Below are 19,992 nucleotides of genomic sequence, written 5' to 3' on the forward strand. Positions count from 1 at the left end.
AATCATCACTTTCATATCTAACACAAGTGTAAACTTGTTTGACCAGTAAACCCAGGAACAAACATGTCAACAAATTTAAAACATCTGGTACAGAGACAGAAGTCAAAAAACCAATAAGGTATCTTGGATTAATTTATCAGTTTGAATTTATGAGCAATATTTTATCTAGAAGCCATTTAAAACAGAGCTCTTACTAAATAAATTTTCTCATGTAGACATACAATATGTGCACATGTTTAGCATAGCATACAAGATAGAACAATAAAGCAGTTTCAATAATATATTATAAATAATATTGTTATAAATATATATTATATACAATAAAATATAAATAATATTATTATAATATTTAGCTTTTTTACTTTTTTTCCATCAATCACTTATAATTACTTCCTGTTCTTAGTAACTTGAGTTACTCTATGTTGGAACCTGTAGTACATTATTGGCTTTATCTGTTTATAGGACTGTTCCAAAATGTTGAATACAATATAGGTCACGGAAAAGAAGTCCTTTAAATACAGAACCAACAATGTTTTAAGGTCATGAGCAGTATATTTGTTTTTTAGTGTTTGGAGAATATAAAACTGTGGATGACAAAGGCTTCAAATAGCCATGTTTAAAATTATGAACTTATTAACCAACAAGAATAGACACTTGCTTATTCCAAACAGTATTTTGAAAGCACCTATAGGATTTTATAACACATTTAACCCTTTTAGGCCTCTAGGCCTTTGTCATTGAGATAGCTATCACTTCTGATAACAACACAAGGTCATTAGACTTTTTAACTTTTGGACATTTGTATCAGTAGCATTTTATATTATCATAACTTTTTTTGTGTGTGTTTCTTTTTTTTTTAACTTTTATTTAATGAATATAAATTTCCAGTGTACAGCTTATGGATTACAATGGCTTCCCCCCCCCCCCCATAACTTCCCTCCCACCTGCAACCCTCTCCTCTCCCGCTCCCTCTCCCCTTCCATTTGCATCAAGATTCATTTTCAATTCTCTTTATATACAGAAGATCAATTTAGTATAAAGATTTCAACAGTTTGCACCCACATAGAAACACAAAGTGAAACATACTGTTTGAGTACTAGTTATAGCATTAAATCACAATGTACAGCACATTAAGGACAGAGATCCCACATGAGGAGCAAGTGCACAGAGGCTCCTGTTGTTGACCCAACAAATTGACACTCTAGTTTATGGCGCCAGTAACCATCCTAGGCTGTCGTCATGAGTTGCCAAGGCTATGGAAGTCTTCCAAGTTTGCCGACTCTGATCATATTTAGACAAGGTCATAAAAGACAGAGTGAGGATAGTAACCAATGATCCTAAGAGTGGCATTTACCAGGTTTGAACAATTATACAGCATTAAGTGGGGAAGAGGACCATCAGTACACACATGTTGGGAGTAGAGCCATTGGTGGTAGAGTAGAGGTTATGATTACAAAGGAATGAGGCCCAAGTGCACTAGACAGGGCCTAGAACAAAGGACAGAGTCATTATTAGAGGAGCTAAGAAAGGTGCTAAAATTTAGCACCACTTTACATCTTGACAGTACCTTTAATCTAATCCAAATAGCCTTATTAGTTGGTGTCTCTACAAGATGAGAGACATATCCTTAGATATTTCCATGGGACCAACTGCAAATGTTGAAGTCCAAAGAATTTGGAACTTTGATTTTTTGGATGCCTGTCAAGGATGCCAAAAAGGCTTAAAGTATCCAGTTAAAATAAGATCCCTTAATATTATGAAATAATATAGACCAGGTTTTATCATTGTTACCAAGTCATTACTCAAATGCTTTACAATCAGTTTATTCAAACAAACCATAACTCTTAATAAAAAAAAAAAAAAAGGAAGATGAGGGTGGGATTAGCATGTGTGACCTACTCTGGCTCAGCCTTCCACACCAGTAGCTTAGGGCGTATATTTGTCAGAATAGAACATGCAGGAAATGATCAGTTCCCTTTCTGGTTGTGTGCTAGACTTGGCCTCTGCCTGGTCAAATATATACTGTTGCTTTGTTCTTATACACTAGGAAAAATAGTTGTTCTATGCCTCTTAACCTTGAGTCTTTTCTAATAGGCCTGATTTCAATAATGAGCCTTCATGGTGAGAGCCTTAGCAGAGATGTTTTTAGCTAGAGTTTGGTGAAAGTGTGCCAGTCTTGCTTACTACCTAGGTTGGTGACTAGGCAGGTGAACTCATAAAGAAGCAGATTGGGGTAATAAAATTCTCTCCAGTAAACCTCCTCTGAGGTATAAGTTACATAGGAAGGACCAGACAGAAGTGAATCAAAAGAGGGGACTTGAGAAGGAAGATGAGAGATACCAGAGACAAGCTGAGACTTATCTACACAAGTTCAGGCTACGTGGGGACTTAATGGGTCTGGCGCACCAACGTGACTGAGAGAAAGACAGCATGTCGGACTCAGCGAAGTCCCCCCTGGATTTCAGCAAGAAGGTCCCTTGATGTTTTGTGTGCTGTTCGATTCTGTGAGGGTGAGCACAGAACCCCCTCCTATGCTCCTTTCCTTGTCCTTGTCCTCGGTCTAAGTGACCCCAGGTTAGGCACACACCTCCCAGAAGTGTACGTCGCTTCTCAGCTCCTCCTTTTACTTTCTCAGAAACGAATCCACTGCAACATTATTGAGAAATCAACTGCAACATCTGGGCATATAGATGGAAAAGCTACCTGTCTGCAAACAGGATAATGAGGTTTTAACAGAACTATTGAATGGAATATCTAAGTAATACTCACTAATGGAACCAGGAAATCTATAAAACCAGGAACCAGGAAATCTAAAAAGTTTGTAGGAATTGAGGAGACCTGGAGAGGCACAGAAAGCACTTAAGAGGAACAAAGAGATGGAGATTTTGCCAGGATCTGGGGTAAAGGAAAAACTCATTGAGGCAAGGAGCTCGAAGCCCATGGCATCATTGCAAATTGTGCCCAGTCTCATGAAAAATTAATATCTGAGGAAGGAAGCTAGAAAAAATTGGGAGTTTGTCGGCATGCTCACCAGTTCAGTGGGATAATCTGATGTGGGATCCGTGTCTATTGTAGTTGCAGTCCAAGTAATGGCACCAAAATATTATGGGAAAATGGCGGTGGAGAAATTATTACTACCTCAGTTCTTTGTCTCACATGGAAGAATTTCCAATTGGACAAGGCAAAGAAAAAAGCAAGATTTAAAGGTTTAAAAGCAAGATTTATTAGAATCAAAGACCTTCAGCAAGAGAAGTCTTTGCCTGTGCCTATATCTTGCAGAGTTTCTCTGATGTTCTCTAATAATTTGATGGCGTTGGGTTGTAGATTTATATCGTTAATCCATGTTGAGTGGATTTTTGTGTAAGGTGTAAGGTAGGGGTCTTGCTTCATGCTTCTGCATGTGGAAATCCAGTTTTCCCAGCACCATTTGTTGAGTAGACTATCCTTGCTCCAGGAATTGGTTTTAGATCCTTGATCAAATATAAGTTGGCTGTAGATGTTTGGATTGATTTCTGGTGTTTCCACTCTGTTCCATTGGTCTATCCATCTGTTTCTGTACCAGTACCATGCTGTTTTGATAACAACTGCCCTGTAGTATGTCTTTAAAACTAGTATTATGATGCCTCTGGCTTTGTTTTTGTTGTACAAGATTGCTTTAGCTATTCAAGGTCTCCTGCGTCTCCATATGAATTTCAACATCATTTTTATCCAGATCTGAAAAGAATGTTTTTGGCATTTTGATTGATATTGCATTGAATCTATAAATTGCTTTTGGTAGAATGGACATTTTGATGATATCGATTCTTCCAATCCATGAGCATGGAAGATTTTTCCATTTCTTGGTATCTTCTTCTATTTCTTTCTTTAAAGATTTTGTAATTCTCATTGTAGAATTCTTTGATGTCCTTGGTTAAGTTTATTCCAAGGTATTTGATTGTTTTTGTAGCTATTGTAAATGGGGGGACTGATCTTAGCAGTTCTTTCTCAACCATGGCGTTCCCTGTGTATACAAAGGCTGTTGATTTTTGTGCATTGATTTTATGTGCTGCTACTTTGCCCAACTCTTCTATGAGTTCCAATAGTCTCTTAGTAGAGTTCTTTGGATCCCCTAAATAAAGAATCATATCATCTGCAAAGAGGGATAGTTTGAGTTCTTCCTTCCCAATTTGTACCCCTTTAAATTCTTATTCTTTCCTGATGGCTCTGGTTAAAACTTCCAGTACTATATTGAATAGCAGTGGGGAGAGTGGGCATCCCTGTCTGGTACCAGATCTCAGTGGAAATGCTTCCAGCTTTTCCCCATTCAATAGGATGCTGGCCATGGGTTTTTCATAAATTGCTTTGATTGTATTGAGGAATGTTCCTTCTATACCCAATTTGCTTAGAGTTTTCATCATGAAAGGGTGTTGAATTTTATTGAAGCTTTCTCTGCATCTATTGAGATAATCATATGGTTTTTGTTCTGCAGTTTGTTAATGTGGTGTATCACATTAATTGATTTGTGAACATTAAACCATCCCTGCATACCAGGGATAAATCCCACTTGGTCAGGGTGGATGATCTATCTGATGTGTTGTTGCATTCTATTGGCCAGAATTTTATTGAGGATTTTTGTGTCTATGTTCATCAAGGAAATTGGTCTGTAATTCTCTTTATCTGCTACATCTTTTTCAGGTTTAGGTATTCAGGTGATGCTGTCTTCATAGAGAGAATTTGGGAGGATTCCCTTTTTTTCAATTGTTCTGAATAGTTTGAGAAGAATTGGAGTTAATTCTTCTCTACATGTGTGGTAGAATTCAGCAGTGAATCCATCTGGTCCTGGGCTTTTCTTTGTTGGGAGGGCCTTTATTACTGATTCAATTTCTGCTCAGTATGGGTCTGTTTGTTTTCCATGTCTTCATGGTTCAATTTAGGTAGGTTGTGTGGGTCCAGGAATCTATCCATTTCTGATAGATTTCCCTGTATGCTGGCATACAACTCTGTGTAGTAATTTCTGATGGTTCACTTTATTTCTGTGGTGTCTGTTATTACATTTCCTATTTCATTTCTGATTTGATTGATTTGTATATTTTCTCTCCTTTTTTTAGTTAGTTGTGCCAATGGTGTCAATTTTGTTTATTTTTTCAAAAAAACAACTCTTCATTTTGCTGATCTTTTGTAATTCAATCCTCTTGATTTCTTCTCTGATTTTAATTATTTCTCTTCTTCTACTAGATTTGGGTCTGGTTTGCTGCAGTTTTTCTAGATCCTTGGGATGAATTGAAAGCTCCTTTATTTGGTGCCTTTCCAATTTCTTGATGTAGGCACCTATTGCTATAAACTTTCCTCTTATCACTGCTTTTGCTGTATCCCATAAGTTTTGGTATGTTGTGTTATTATCCTTGTTTACTTCCAGAAAGTTTTTGATTTCTCTTTTGATTTCTTCTATGACCCATTGTTCATTCAGGAGCATGTTGTTCAATCTCCATGTATTTGCATATGCTCTAGGGATTCCTGAGTTGGTAATTTCCAGCTTCATTCCATTTGGGTCTGAGAAGATGCATGGTATGATTCTAATTCTTTTGAATTTGCTGAGACTTGCTTTATGGCCTAGTATGTGGTCAATCCTAGAGTATGTTCCATGTACTGCTGAGAAGAATGTGTATTCTTTAAGTGTAGGGTGAAAAGTTCTGTAGTTATCTGTTAGATCCATTTGGTCTATAGTGTCTATTAAATCTGCTTTTTCCTTGTTGATCTTCTGTCTAGTTGATCTGTCTATTGTTGAAAGTGAAATATTGAAGTACCCCAATACTATTGTATTGGAGTCTAAGTCTCTCTTTAAGTTCCTTAACATATCTTTTTTAAAATTTTTTTTTTTATCCAGGCAGAGTTAGTTAGAGAGAGAGACAGAGAGAGAGAGAGAGAGTTATAGGAATACATAGAAAAAGGTCTTCCTTCCATTTGTTCACTCAACTAATGGCCGCTACAGCCGGCGCTGTGCCAATCTGAAGCCAGGAGCCAGGTGCTTCCTCCTGGTCTCCCATGCGGGTGCAGGGCCCAAGCACTTGGGCCATCCTCCACTCCCCTTCCAGGCCACAGCAGAGAGCTGGACTGGAAGAGGAGCAACCGGGACTAGAACCTGGGGTGCCTGTGCCACAGGCGGAGGATTAGTCAAGTGAGTTATGGCGCTGGCCTAATATATCTTTTAATTAACTTGGTGATCTATAATTACATGCGTATACATTTATAATAGTTACATCTTCCTGTTGAATTGATCCCTTAATCATTATATAGTGCCCCTCTGTCTCTCTTAATAGTTTTTGTGTTAAGGTTTATTTTGTCTGATATTAAGATGGCTATGCCAGCTCTTTTTTGGTTTCTGTTGGCATGGAATATCTTTCTCGAACCTTTCACTTTCAGTCTGCATGCATCCTTGTTGGAAAGATGTGTTTCTTATAAGCAGCAAGTAGATGGGTTTTATTTTTTAATCCATTCAGCCAGTCTGTGTCTTTTGATTGGAGAGTAGAGGCCATTTACATACACTGTGACTATTAATAAGTAGTGATTTTGCCCTGCCAGTTTTCCAAAAATATTTCTAATATATGCTTTGAACTTCCTGTGATCTTTTACTGGAAGATTTTCTTCCTTACTTTCTTTTGTATTGATGGCTGTGTTTCTGTTTCTATGTGTAACACATCTTTAAGCATCTTTTGCAGGGCTGGATGAGTGGTGACAAATTTTTTCAATTTCTGTTTGCTATGAAAGGTCTTTATTTCACCTTCATTCACAAATGCGAGCTTTTCAGGATATGATATTCTGGGATGGCAGGTTTTTCTTTTAATACTTGGGCTTTATCTCGCTATTCCTTTCTAGCCTGTAGGGTTTCTGATGAGAAGTCTGCTATGAGTTTAATTGGAGATCCTATGAGAGTAATCTGATGTTTCTCTCTTGCACATTTTAGATCTTTATGTTTCACTGTGGTGAGTCTGATTACAATGTGTCGTGGTGAAGATCTCTTTCGGTCATGTTTATTGGGGGTTCTGTGTGCTTCCTGTACTTGAATGTCTCTATCCTTCTCCAAACCTGGGAAGTTTTCTGCTAGTATCAAACTAAAAAGGCCTTCTAATCCTTTCTCCCTCTCCATTCCTCCAGAAACTCATAGAACCCGAATGTTGGGTTTTTTAATAGTATCCTGTAGATTCTCAACAATATTTTTTAGATTTCTAATTTCCTCTTCTTTTCTTTGGTTTAACTGTTTCCTTTCCTGTGCTCTGTCTTCTAAGTCTGATATTCTCTCTTCTGCCTCACTGATTTTTTATTTATTTATTTATTTATTTATTTTTATTTTTGACAGGCAGAGTGGACAGTGAGAGAGAGAGACAGAGAGAAAGGTTTTCCTTTGCCATTGGTTCACCCTCCAATGGCCACCACGGCCGGCGTGCTGCGGCCAGCGCACCACGCTGATCCGAAGCCAGGAGCCAGGCACTTCTCCTGGTCTTCCATGGGGTGCAGGGCCCAAGCATTTGGGCCATCCTCCACTGCACTCCCTGGCCACAGCAGAGAGCTGGCCTAGAAGAGAGGCAATCGGGACAGAATCCGGTGCCCTGACCGGGACTAGAACCCGGTGTGCTGGCACCGCAAGGTGGAGGATTAGCCTATTGAGCCACGGCGCCAGCCACTGATTCTGTTTTTAAGGCTCTCAAATGTGTTTTTCATTTGTTGTATTGAATTCTTCATTTCATTTTGATTTCTCTTCAATATCTCAATTTCATGTTCTACTAAATTCCTCATTTCATTTTTATTCCTCCTTAAGATTTGATTTTCACGTGATTTTCTGTCATGTCTTGCTTGGATTTCTGTAGTTCATGCATTTGTTTTTGGTAACTTCTAAATGTTCTTATCATAAATTTTTGAGATCCGTATCTTGCATTTCTTCTATCTCATCATCTTCATAATCTTGTATTGGAGTGTCATGTTCATTTGGGAGCATCATGATGTCTTCCTTGTTCTTGTTTCCTCAGTTTCTGCATTTGTTGTTTGGCATTGTGGAGATATTCTTTGGTTTTTTTCTTCTTTTTTTTTCGCTGTGGTGGCTTTTCTCATTATACTATGACTCTAAATTAAGTGGACTGTCTGCTTTCGGTGAATCTCTAGAGGCTGGTGGTGGGTGTGGCCAGAGAGCTCTATTCAGTTCTTCAGGGTTAAGGGCATGCCAAAGGTGACACTCAGGTTTGTCATGGCAAATCTTCTCTCTCTCTCTCTCTTTTTTATTCAGAAGGGAAGTAATTCCCCTCATCTGAGCTCTTCTCCTTTATGGCAATCAGTGCCTGAGTGCTAGCCCCAGTGGGTATAATGTTCATCTGCTCTGTCCCAAAGAATATGCAAAGGATCTGTGCAGTCCTCAGTCTAAGCTCAGATTCCCCTGCAATGTCTCTCACCAGGTAGCCAAGGCTGCCCGAGTTTGTGGCATCTCCCACCAAGACTACTCTCCTCTCAGCCACACTGTGAGTTCTCCCATACACCCTCAGTTTGTTTTTTTTTTTCTTTTTCGCAGTCCCAGTTCATAAGCTCCACACACTCATTAGGTCTTAGTCTCCTGTTATTTCTCCCCACAAGAGTCAGTTTTTTCTGTTTGGCTGAGGGTAGGCACAGCCCTGAGCTGGCGCAGCTGTTACAAATGTCAAAAATGGCGCCTCCTCTATTGTCTCACTCACCTTTGTAAGATATGTGGAGAGAGAGAATCGTGTCCGTTCCATCCCTTTTATTTTTTTCTCTCCTCTACTTAGCCTGGTGTACTTTTGCCCATGGGGCTTCAAGCCTCATTCCCTCTAGGTTCTTCCTGCTGCTTTTCCGCCGGTGTCTTGGGCTACTGCAGTTTCACCTCACCCTCTTTCCAGTTCCAGTTTGGAGGCTCTCGGTAGCTGGCCTCCTGAGCCGCGGGCACCCGTGCCCTCCACATAGATCCACTGTGTCCCTCTAATTCTATAAGAGTTTCCTCTGCAGTTTTTCCCCTAACTCTTCCCTGAGACTACACTATCTCCACTTTTATTAACTATCTTTCCTGGACTATCAGTGAGCTCCCTCCCTATTCTGCCATCATGGAGCAGACTCCAACATGGCTATCCATTTTCCATTTTTTAATGCCTTCTATTTCTCTTTTTGGTGTTTTATAATTTTCATTGTGGAGATCTTTGACATATTTGGTTGAATTTATTCCAAGCTATTTAATCTTTTTTGTAGCTAATGTGAATGGGACTGATCTTAAAAATTCTTTCTCAGCCATGGCATTGTCTGTGTTATACAAAGGCTATTGGTTTTTCTGTGTTTATTTAATTTCTTTTACCTTCATAATTGCTCTTGCTAATACTTTCAGTACTATATTGAACTAAAGTGGTGAATATCTTTATTGATTTTGTCTGATTATCTGTTCATTGATGAGAGTGTGATGTTGAAGTCACCCACTACTATTGTTTGGAGTCCATCTCTTCCTTTAGGTGTATTAGTTTTTGCTATAAATATATATATATATATATATATATATATATATATGTATATATATATATATATGGTCTTTTTTTAAAAAAAGATTTATTTATTTATTTGAAAGTCAGAGTTACACAGAGAGATGAAGCAGAGAGAGAGAGAGAGAGAGAGAGAGAGAGAGAGGTCTTCCATCCATTGGTTCACTCCCCAATTGGCCGCAATGGCCAGAACTACGCTGATTCAAAGCCAGGAGCCAGGAGTTTCCTCCAGGTCTCCCATGCAGGTGTAGGGGCCCAAGGACTTAGACCATCCTTCACTGATTTCCCAGGCCACAGCAAAGAGCTGAATCAGAAGTGGAACAGCCGGATCTTGAACCGGCACCCATATGGGATGCTGGCACTTTAGGCCAGGGCATTAACCAGCTGCGCCACAGTGCCAGCCCCATATATATGGTCTTGTTTAGGATGCATATATATTCATGATTATTATCTTCTTATTGAATCAACTCTTTTATCAATATAGTATATTCTTATTTGTCTCTCTTTACAGTATCATTTAAAGTCTATTTTATCTGATATAACTATTCCTACTCATTTTAGGTTACCATTTACCTGGTATATCTTTTTCTAACCCTTCACTTTCAGTCTATGTATATCTTTATTTCTGAAATAAGTTTCTTGTAGGCAGCATATAGTTGAGTCTTGGATTTTCTTTTTAAAGATTTTATTTATTTTATTTGAGAGGTAGAGTTACAGACTGTGAAAGAGAGACAGAGATAAAGGTCTTCCTTCTGTTGGTTCACTCTCCAGATGGCCCCAATGGCTAGAGCTGTGCCAATCTGAAGCCAGGAGCCACAGGCTTCTTCCTGGTCTGCCATGCAGGTGCAGCGGCCCGAGGACTTGGGCCATCTTCTACTGCTTTCCCAGGCCATAGCAGAGAGCTGGAATGGAAGAGGAGCAGCCGGGACTAGAACCGGCACCCATATGGGATGCTGGCACCACAGGCAGAGGATTAACATACTGTGCCGCAGCACCGGCCCTGCGTCTTGGATTTTTCTTCATTCATCCAATCTAAATCTTTTGGTTAGAGATTTAACCCATTTACCTTCAAGGTTATTAATGATAGGTAAGAACTAATACCTGTCATTTTGTTGAATCATTATTGAATTTACTTGCTCTGTTAGTGAATTTGGTACTGTCATGTGTTTTTATATTTACTTTGAATGCAGGGCTTCCTTCACATAATCTTGTAAAACTGGTCTGGTGGTGGTGAATTTTCTCAGTTTTGCTTATCTGGGAAATACCTTATTCCTCTTCACTTTTATAGGATTATAGAAAGTTTCACTGGATATAATATTCTTGATATGAAGTTTTTTTTTTCTTTTAAGATCTTTAACATATCATTCCACTCTCTTCTGGCCTGTAGGGTTTCTGCTGAGAAGTCTGCTGTTAGTATTATTTGTTTTCCTTTATATGTAACTTAATGCTTTTCTCTTATTGTCTTTAGGATTCTCTCCTTGTCCTTAACTTCAGACAATTTGACAAAAATATTCCTTGGGGAAAATTTTTAAGATATATTTGAAAGGCAGAGTTACAGAGAGAGGGCAGAGGGAGAGAGAGAGAGATCTTCCATCCACTAGTTCACTCCCCAAATGGCTACAATCACCAGGACTGAGCCAGGCTGAAGCCAGGAGCCAGGAACGCCTTCTGGGTCTCCCACATGGGTGCAAGGGCCCAAGACTTGGGCCATCTTCCATCGCTTTCCCAGGCATGTTGACAGGGAGCTGGATCTAAAGTGGAGCAGCAGGGACTTGAACTTGTGCACTCATATGGGAATGCCAGTGTTTCAGGCAGCAGCTTTACCCACTATGCTGCAGTGCCAGCCCCATGATGTTTTTGTTATTATTGTTGTTGTTATTAATTCTACTTGAGGTCCTTTGAGCTTCATATATCTGGGTGTCATGTCTCTTTCAAGACCTGGGAAAATTACAACTCTTATTTCCTTTAGTAGTTCTCAATGTCTTTTTTGTTTCCTTTCCTTCTTAGTGATTTTTATCTCCTTAGTCAATTTTTCATTCATGTAACCTATGGATTTCCTCATTTATTTTTATTTTTTTAAAGATGTATATATTTATTTGAAAGGGAGAACTTCACAGAGAGAGGGAGACACACACACACACACACAGGTTTTCCATTCCCTGGTTCACTCCCCAAATAGCTGCAATGGCTGGGACTGGATCAGACTGAAGCAAGGAGTCAGGGGCTTCTTCGGGGTCTCCCATATGGATAAAGGGCCCATGCACTTGGGCCATCTTCACTGCTTTCCCAGGTGCATCAGCCAGCAGGGAACTAGATCAGACGTGGAGTAGCTGGGATACAAGCTGGCACTCATATGGGATGCCAGCATCACAGGCAGTAGCTTAGCCTGCTGAACCACAGTGCTGACCCCATTTCCTCATTTCTTTAAGCTGTATCATATTCTCTTGCATTGCACTGAGTTCCATTTCAATCATTATATTGAATTCTATTTCTGGTATTTCATAGGTTTCCTTCAGATCAGGAGTGAATTCTGGAGAAATATTGTATTATCTTGCAGGTGTCATGCTAGCTTCTTTGTGCTTCCTGTGTCCCTGTGTTGACATCTGGTATAATAGTCCCTTCTTCTTTATGGAGTAGATTTTATTTGAAAATGGTTTATGGTTTAGATGGAAAGCAGGATATCACTTAGCTTGTTGCATTGTCTTTGGTTCTAGGTGAGCCCAGAAGTGTAACCCTTGTGTGACGTCTTTTGCTTTAATCAATGTTGCAATGTCTATGACACAGTGTTCTGACTTTGAGGTGAATGTGGACTTCCTAAACTGTATTATCTTTATTCCCCTGGAGTCTGGTATCAGTTATACTACAGATTGTAATAGCCAGGGCCTTTTTCTTGGCAGGGAGGGACACAAAATTTGCCATCGCCTTATCTCACTGGCAAGCCTAAGTGATGCTATGACTTGTGGCCCCAATAGCTGTGGCTCTAGTACTGTGTGATGTGGATGGGCCTTTCCTTAGGTACTGTTAGGAGAGTGCAATTTGTGTTGGGACTTATAACACCAATAGCCCTAGTCCCAAGACAAGGATTGGGCGATATGAACTGAACCCTGCTCCAGTCCTACTGGGTGACTACAAGGTGTACAGGAGATTTACACTGATAGGTACGGGATCAGAGAGGTGGAATATAGGCAGGTTCTTTCCTAGGTCCTACAAGGTACATTTCAGTGGGTTTGAGGAAATTAGTAATGATTGTTACACTCTTGATTTTGCAGGATATGATGGAGTCATTACCCAGATCTCTCAGGGTGGGAGTCAGGTGTTGGGGATAGTAGTAGCCACCTGCCTAAAGCAGAGTGATACAGATAGAGCACTCCAGATGCTGTGAGTGTGAATTACTCCAAAGAGTATACTACCGACATCCACAGTCCTGGTTCCACAAGGCACAGATGAAAGTGCCCCTAGTTCTCATAAGGCATGCTAGGGTGTTGCTGGGGTCTGTGCCTCTGGCTGCCAACATTGTGAGCTAATGGGTGTGGAGGAAACTTCCTCAGGTCATGTGTGGACATTTTAGAGGCTGCTGCTTGTGGTAGTCCCAAGAATCTAAGGGAAATACTCCTGGATCATGTAAAATGAGTGAGTGCAGCAACGGGGCTGATACCCGAAACTCCCACAGTTGCAGGATATAGAGCGTCTGCTCTCTGCCCTGCAAGTTGCCCTTACTCTGTCTCTTGTTGTTTCTGGTGGCAGTGGAACAAAAATCAGCTAGGTGACTATACACAGCCAATTGAGTCTGGCATTTTGTGGCAGTGTGGAGGGGTGGGAGGCATGTGACTTCCCTTTTCAAAGCCAAGTAGTCACTCAGACCCTAATAAGCTCCCTGGGCAGGAGTTAGTCAATGGGGGATTTGTGGAATTTTCTCACAGTTAAAGCTTCCAGTGGTAGGGGGCATGGCCACTTCTTCCTACCTTGACTTGGAAAGATGGTGTTTCCCAGCTGGTACCTGGTTGCCTCACATGGCTGGCTACATCAGCATGTCTGTGCTCTTTCCTCACTGCCCTATGGAGTTTCTGTTCTATTATGTCACTTCTCCACTGAAAATTTCCGTCGGTCAGTTCCCTAGAAACATGGCCTTTTATTTTTCTCTTATCTTTCTGTGGCTGAGATCATTGAAGCATCTCACTCTTCAGTCATCTTGGATCCCTGCTACAGTTGTTTTTAAGCCACCAAGTTCATGGTTATTTGCTATACTCATCAAATACAGATGCTTGCCGGGACATTCTCTCATCAGCTCGATAAACAGAATAAGACAAAAAACATTAGCAAGTAACTAAGTTGCTGGAGCTGCCATTCAAGTCAAAGTATCACAAACTGGGTGGCTTAAATAACAGAAACATAATTCTGTAGGCTACAATGTGAACTCAAGGTATCAGAACGGTTGGTTTCTTCTGAGGCTTGTCTCCCTGGCATACAGATCCTGCCTTCTACCTGCTTCTTCCCTCTACACTTGTCTCTGTTCAAGTCTCCTATTGGATTAAGACCACTCATAAGCCTTGATGATACCTTCATTACATCTTCAAAGGCCTTATCTGCAAATACAGATTAAAGCACTGGAAGTTAGAACTTCAGCATGAATTCTGTGGGTACAGAGTTCATCCCATAGAATTAGTAGCATTGTCATTTCCATTTTTACAACAGTGAAGATCAAGCCCATAATTTTGCTTAAGTTCACACAACTGATAACAGGCAGATTAGATTTGAACCCAAGGTGCAATACAAATTGCTCTAGCCCCATCCCTAGGTTCTAAATACAAAAAAAAAAAAAAAAAAAAAAAGAAAAGAAAAGAAAAAAAAAAGAAAATAAAAAAGAAAAAGAAAGAAAACAATGTGTTTTAGAGTTGAATTGAATTTTACTGAATTTGATTTCTTACTAGGGAGTTTTGACAAGATCACCAGCTTTCATTTAGGCCAAGATAAGTTTATTAGAGTTAAGGTAGGACACAGGAAGATGGTCAGTGGAAGTAAGAAAACTTGGTATGCATTATGAAATTAAAGGTGACTAACATAAAATGAATTCCTAGCATTTATAGATCAGAGGAGTCTCACTCCTCTCATTTCTTACCAGATTGATCTGAAACTGGAGGAAATACATCCTCTGCAATCAATCATTCCAACATGAAAAAGAAATATGCTCTAAGACACGCATTCTCAGAGCTCAATTCTTGAAATATCATTTTGGAGACGAGCAGAAATATCTGCAATGAATTATTAGTCAGTTTTAAAATAAAGTTAGAAGTTCCAAACTGTAATAGTTTGCTTTATTCTTCTGAAATGATAATCCCTCCTATATTTATTTCATGAGACATGTTCCTTTTTATTAATAAAAATTTAACAAAGTTATAAAATGTTGTATAAACATATTGTCAGTCATTCAGCACAAATGGGTTGTAACCTACTCTTTGCCAAGAATTGTTCTAAATGATGGGACTAAAATAGAACAGAAAAGCTCCAAGTTACAAAGAAAATCCCTGTTTGCATTCATGAAGAATAACAATTCCTTTTCAAACATTAAATACAGAGAGTGGACCGATTGAGGCTTAATGTGTGTATACCCACAGCTAGCATAACGCAACCCTTTATGAGAGTCATTGACAAATTGTTGAACCACAAAAGTCATCAGAGATATGTTACATTATTATTTTTTAAATCAGTGAGTTATGTGTGATTAGTTCAGTTTTAGGTAATAGTATGTTGTTTATAATATATGTATTATAAATAATCAGATATATTCTTAATACTTAGTACTTACCAATAGTACTTTTGTGTTTCAATTGGTTTCATTATTTTATGTTTAATGTTGTGATATAACTAGACAATAGAGATTTTCCTCAAGGCAGTACTTTGAGTGCAGTTATTTGTGTATCATGTCATTCTTTTAAATTTTCTATTTATTTTTATTTGAAAGGTAAACAGAGAGACAGAGAAGCCCACAGATATCTTCCATCTGCTGGTTCACTCTCCCAAATGCTGGCAACAGCCATGGCTAGGCCAGGCCATAGCCAGGAGCCTGGAACTCAATCAAGTCCTCTCATGTGAGTGGCAGGAAACCAAGTACTTGCGCCTTCATCTGCTGCTTCCTGGCCCCTGGCTTTGGATCGGCACAGCTCCAGCCATTGTGGCCAATTGGGGAGTGAGCCAGTGGTTGGAAGACCTGTCTCTCTCTCTGACTCTCCTTCTCTCTCTGTGTACTATGACTTTCAAATAGATAAATAAAATAAATCTTAAAAAAAAAATGATCTCCTGGAAGAAGCTATGTAGCTCAACAATATTAACACGTAGCACTGTACAGAACCTCAAAGGCAAATTTCATGGAAAAGCACAAGGGGTGCTTTTTTAAAAATTTTGCCTAGGATCGGGCAGGAGTGAATTTAAGAATGCTATAGACCAAAAAAAAAAAAAAAAAAAAAAAAAAGAATACTATAGACCGTGAAAAGGTATTTGAGTTTGGTTCTGAGTATGTAAATATATATTATACATAATTTTAATAGAAGTTATATTTTGAGCAGTTCTAGGTATACTGCAAAAGTAAATTGAAAGTATGGAGAGTTCCTGTACACTCCCTGTTTCTCCTGAAATTTCTCCCGATTATCAATTTTCCACACTGGATTGAACATTTGTTATAACCAGTGCACCTATATTAACACATTATTATCACCTAAAGCCCATAGTATATGTTACAACTCATCCTTGGTGTTGTACATTCTATGGGTTTTGACAAATGTATAATGGCATGTGTCCATCATTATAGTATCATAAAGAGTGGTTCCCCTGCCCTCAGATCTTCTTTGCTCCATCTGTACATAGCTACTTCCCCTGAGACACCTGGTAAAATTTTATCATCAGACACCTGAGTAATTTTATCATCACCATAATTTTGCCTTTTTTAGAATATCATATAGTTGAAATCATGTAATATATAATTTTATCATATTATCCTTTTTGATTTAGTAATATGCAATTTCATTCTTATAAATTCCATGTTTATTCATGGCTTGATAGTTTTTTTCTTTTTAGTACAATATTATATTCTATTGTCTGGATGTACCACAGATTACTCACACATTCACTTACTGAAGGACATCTTAGTTACCTTACAAGTTTTGGCAAGTGTGAAGAAAGCTGCTGTCAACATCCATATGAAGGTTTATATGTAGATATAAATTTTCAACTCCTTGTCAATGTCAAGGAGCATGATTGCTGAATGTTATATGAATATGTTTACTTCCATAAGAAACTATCAAACTGTCTTCAAAACTAGCTTTACATTTTGTATTCCCACCAGCAGTGACTGGAAGGTCACGTTGCTGCACATCCTTACCACCATTTGGTGTTGTCAATGTTTTGAATTTGGGCCATTTTAAAAGATGTACAGTAGTATTTTGTTATTTTAATTTTCATTTTCCTAATGACTATGATAAGGAACATGCTTATTTGATGTGCTTATTTGCCATCTGTATACTCATATTTCATTTGGTCAGATATTTGTTAAGGTCTTGAGCCAATTTAAACATCGAGTTTTTTTTTATTATTGAATTTTAACTGGTCTTTATGTATTTTGGATAATAATCCTTTTTCAGATATGTCCTTGGCAACTATTTTCTCCCATTCCATGTCTTGTCTTTTCATTCTTCTGAGTGTCTTTTGCAGAGCCAAGACTTGAAGTTTAATCTAGTGCATCTTATAAGTTTATTCTTTCATGGATTGTGCCTTTGGTATTTTATCTAAAAACTATTACCAAGGCTAAGGCCACAAAAATTTTTCCCATGCTGCTGCCTAGAAGATTTATAATTCTGCATTTTACATTTAAGACTGTGAAACTTTCTGAACTAATTTCTGTGAAGGGCATATTTTTTTTTTTTTGCACATGGATGTCCAGTTGTTCCAGCCCCATTCTTTGAAAAGACCACCTTTACTCCTTTGCCAAAGACCCATTAATTATATTTATGTTGTCTATTTTTTGGCTCTCTATCCCATTCCATTGATCTTGTCCTTTCTTTTACCGAAACCAAACTGTCTTGATTCCTGCAATTTTAAAGTAAACCTTAAAGATAGATAGTAGCTATTTAGTATTGTGTTGGCTATTTTCTGCCTCTCTATATAAAGTTTTAAATCAGTTTGTTGATATCCACAAATTAATTTTCAGGGATTTTAATTAAGATTGTACTGAGATTATACATCATGTTGGAATGAACTGACATCTTCACAAAATTGAATCTTCCTATGCATAAACATGGAATATGTAGTTATTTGATTTTATGTAGTTCTTTGATTTCTTTCATCAGAGTTTTGTAGGCTTCCTCATATAGATCTTGTATATATCTTGTTAAATTTGTAGGTACAAATATTCCTTTTGGGGGACATGTAATTTGTATTGCATTTTCAGTTTCATATTCCAGTTGTTTATTGATAGTATAGAGAAAATTGAATTTTATATATTAACCTTGTATCCTGTACCCCTGCAATAATCACTTATTAATTCTCGGATTTGTTCTTGTTGTTGTTGATTGTCTCAGATTTTCTGCATATATGATCTTCCTTTATAATCTGTATATTTTATTTCCATTTCTTATTGCATTAGCTACAACTTCAAAAATGATGTTGAAAAGGAGTAGTGAGAGAGGATGTCCTTGCTTCCTGATTTTAGTGGGAGTATTTTGACTTCTCATATTTATTATAATTATTTTTTGTAGACATCCTTTTTTCAAATTGAGGAAGTAGGATTTTGTCAAATGCATGTCTGCAATTATTGGCATGATTGTGTGACTTCATTTCGTTAGCCTGTTGATGTGATCAATTATATTAATTTTTTAATGTTGAATTGGGCTTGCATAACTGGGGAAAACCTCATTTTGTCATAGGTGTAATGATAATTCCATTTTAAGAAATTAACAAAGATAAAAGCAAAAGGCAGAGTATGCCACTGAGAGTTTGCCCTTTAAAAATGACCAATAAAGCTGCTAAATTACAAATATAGTTAAAAACATAATAAGCTGGAAGAGAATGGGTAAGTTGACATATCTGAAGGTATTTGTAGGAAATTTGGACTGGGTAATATGAGAGAGGCTTAATAAATACACTACCTTTTTTTTTTTTTTAAAGATTTATTTATTTGAAAGACAGAGTCACAGAAAGAGATAAAGACATAGAGAGAAAGGTCCTCCATATTCTGGTTCACTCCCCATATGGCCACAACGGCCAGAGCTGCACTGATCCAAAGTCAGGAGCCAGGAGCTTCCTCGGAGTCTCCCACATGGGTGCAGGGGCTGAAGGGCTTCAACCATCCTCTGCTGCTTTCCCAGGCACATTAGTGGGGAGCTGGATCAGAAGTAGAGCACCTAGGACTATAGGATGCCTGCACCTCAGGCTGGGGCTTTAACCTGCTGTGCCATAGCACCGACCCTTAATAAATATGCTATTAAAAGAGGATTTGGCATGGTGGTCAGAAACCTCAAGGGATAATGAGAACTCTGAGTCTAGTAAGAGCTAGGACAAATTTGCCAAGGCTTGAAGGGGAGAGAAGAAGGAGCAGCTACAGGAAACGTGAAAGGGCTGCAGAATCAGGGCTATGTGTGATCTTTGACAGAAGACCATCTGGTCTTTGTTAACCTTCTGTGGAGGGAGATGGATGAAGAAATGCCCTCACCCCTTTCTTGTAACTTTCAGGCCTTCTGCTCAGAGTCCCCAATGGGCCAAGTCCAAGGATGCCAGAGGATCAGAGAATGCATCTGTGAAAATGGAGTTGGAGAGGCAGATGGAAAATAGTGAATATGTAAGGTAATTTGTTGAAACAGTAGTTTGGGACTACAAGGAATTTCAACTCTAGGCTGAAAAGCTTGAACTTGATACTTGACAGGCAAAGAGAAACCACTGAGCATGCTTGGAGCTATACTTTATAAGGAATCTGTTTTAGGAAGAAATTGAGATGAGAGGGAGTTAAGCTGTGAATTTGAATAATTATGATTGCTCAAGAAACAGTTTACATAAAACATTAAGAGCATTTATGAAGTGAATGAAGAATAAAGAGATTAATAAAGATCTTGGCACTTGGATGGAGAGTGAGAAAAGAAAAGAAATGCTGAAGGCAAGCAGAATGAAAATGAAGACTGTTCAGAACAGAGGAGTCATGGAATTTTAGAGCTAGAATGGTTACACATGACCTAATATATACTCCATTGACATTTTTTTCCACTTGTGGCAAATGTTTTCACTCACATGTAGCTTTGGACGGTCTGGCTAGAATATAGAAAATACAGGCTTTGTTTAGACCTAATTCCCATTCCATTTGAAACCTTTCTCTCAAGTGATCAAAATATATCAATAGGTTGTAGAGAGCTGCTGATGTGACCCAACTCTCTATTTTACACATGAGGAAGCTGAAAGAATAAATGGTTTGTTCAGGGAGGCCCTGCTTGTTCATGATAAGGTCTGACCAAGTCAG

The 19,992-nt window shown here is 38.5% G+C and overlaps 1 long non-coding RNA gene across 2 annotated transcripts in view; it reads left to right on the forward strand.

Annotated features, from left to right (window-relative positions):
- The window catches only part of LOC133756242 (uncharacterized), a 128,663-nt gene that overhangs the window by 57,151 nt on the left and 51,520 nt on the right, over window positions 1-19,992 (forward strand). The window contains exons 1-2 of one of the 2 annotated variants that reach the window (XR_009865528.1): window positions 15,562-15,586; window positions 19,218-19,328. This is a non-coding gene — a long non-coding RNA (uncharacterized LOC133756242). Of the gene's footprint in view, window positions 1-15,561; window positions 15,587-19,217; window positions 19,329-19,992 lie in introns of those variants that run through there. The other variant, XR_009865527.1, reaches the window with a different exon arrangement.

The sequence above is a fragment of the Lepus europaeus genome, chromosome 3 (genome assembly GCF_033115175.1).
Source record: "Lepus europaeus isolate LE1 chromosome 3, mLepTim1.pri, whole genome shotgun sequence".
Classification (NCBI taxonomy): Eukaryota; Metazoa; Chordata; class Mammalia; order Lagomorpha; family Leporidae; genus Lepus; species Lepus europaeus.